Raw genomic sequence first — 2248 nt, 5'->3', positions numbered from 1 at the left:
CTAAGGCACTTGACTGCTAACCAGAAGACTGGCGGTTCAAACCCACCAGCTACTCCTCAGAAGGAAGGTTGGGCAATCTACTTCTGTAGTGATATCCTCTCGGAAACTCAAGGAGAGGTCGCTATGAGTCGGATCCGACTTGACCGCTGTGCATTAGAGAGACAGGGAGAGAGAAAGGAGTCCCTAAGGTGGTGAAGTGACCGAAAGTTTGGAGCTTTGAGTCCACGCAGAGGCTCCTATTAAGAAAGTCCTGGCAACCTACTCCTGGAAAACCAGTCACTGAAAAGCCTGCGGAGGGCGGTTCCACTCTGACACGTGGTGGGGTCATCGTGAGTCAGAACCTACTCCACAGCAACTGAATGGAGAGAGAAGACAGGCCTTCCCCACACACACACTGGCCCACAGCTATTTTGGAGAATAATATTCCAGGGTTCTGAAGGCACTAAAAAAAAACCAAAAAAAAACCAAAGGCACTGCAGTCCAGTCGATTCGACTTATAGCCACCCCTCCATGGTTTTCCAAGGCAGTATCTTTACTGAAGTAGACTGCCCAATCAAAGCACTTACCCCAGCTGCCTTTCTGGAACAACAGCCCTTCAAGATGGAGGGCGTTCTTCTCAGTGGGACTCTATCCAGTACCAGGTCAAAGATGCCACCTGCGCTCTTCTCTTTCCTTCCATACCTGCCAAGAAGGATACAGAGAGTTCGCACCTTCTGCAAGTAGAGGAACATCAGGCCTGGACGAGCAGTTGTCTTGCCAGCCCAATCCGGATATATCACATAGAAGTAAAAAGTCTGTAACTCTTTATCTGATCCAGGCAAACATGGTGATGGCATCGAAGAGCTTGGTGATTTATTTTTCTGAAGCTGAAAGGATCTGGCTTAATATTGCTTGATATATGCTAACCTTCCCTTTATAGGGTCTGCAATTGAAAGCCATGTTGCAGTAGTTTAATCCTGGCCTCTTACTTATCTAAAACACACTCTCTGACTGTGCTGTGAAAATTGAATCTTTTCCTCACAATCTTACTGACATGAAAAATATATAATACAGTAAATGATTAATGCAGTTATAAACTATACCTGAGATAAGATTTAAGTATTCATATTTCTATCATGTTAATACAACACGATAAACCCATGAAGCAAACTTGACCAGGGCATTTGTTATTCTGTCCAGTGTTCAATTATTCTTTGTCCAAATACAATTTAGGGGCTTGCAGTAATGCAGTCACTTGGTGCAACACATTATGGGCTGCTGGGAGATAATAAGCTGCCTCTATGGTCAGCCGCGGAGACCCCATTCTGAACGCAGAGAATTGCACAGACAAGTGGCGTGCACCTCGGCCCTGGGACAGTCCTCCGGAAAGGATCATTTGCACCAGAATGCCAGGCTTATTGTATCTACTCGTTTTCCCTTTTATAAGAAAGTCTCCCATTAAAGGAAAACTTATTTGCTGTAATCAAAAGCAAGCTTAACAATAAGTGAAACTGCTTAAAAGCTCCCTTTCCCTAACACTGAATATCATTTTTTATCTGTGACTATAGAGAAGCCATTCCTTTGTTGGCTCTAAATGGTCCCCGTTCCTTCGTTGTGCAAATTGCTCACACGAGCCAATGTGCCATTTTCCACCCACCTCATTATTTTTATACTTCCGATGATGTCGATTTTGATTTTCAAATGCCAGCCATTTATAGCTTATTTTAAAACACACACCAAAAAATTAAGTGATTCACAATCTCTGCTATTAGTTGGGCTTTGGAGACCTGTCACTAAGTTGAGGACAGACAGTACCACACAGCGGTCACACACTTGAGTTTGACATCCCAGCACTGTCCTTTGTTAGCCACAAGACTTTCCACAATTTACTTACATCGACAAGTCTCGGTTCCCTGCCTATAAAGATAGGATGATGTCTTCTACCCCTCAGGGCTGATATGCAACACTGACACAGTACATAATAAGTTCCCAACAAATGTTAACAATTACTGTGTCGTTGTTATTCCCTGACCTTACCTGACAATAAACGAGCTGACTCTGGACAGCAGCCCACTGTCAGTACCTCTCTGCCACAGCTGGACGGTAATACTCAGATGCTCCACCTCACTCAGGGCTCCAGGGACAGTTACTGTTTGAGAGATGTGTTTGCCCTTGGCATTCTGACTTCAGTGTCTGGGAAGGGATGTGTCTCTAAGATCCTTGAGGGCAGGCATCATCCAGTCAACGTTTTATAGGAGGCTCACTGAGC

This window comes from Orycteropus afer, unplaced genomic scaffold (genome assembly GCF_000298275.1).
Source record: "Orycteropus afer afer isolate SDZICR_OR568_19922 unplaced genomic scaffold, OryAfe1.0 scaffold00009, whole genome shotgun sequence".
In the NCBI taxonomy this organism is placed as follows: Eukaryota; Metazoa; Chordata; class Mammalia; order Tubulidentata; family Orycteropodidae; genus Orycteropus; species Orycteropus afer.
The sequence above is the reverse complement of the archived record's forward strand: the minus strand, read 5'-3'. Positions refer to the sequence as shown.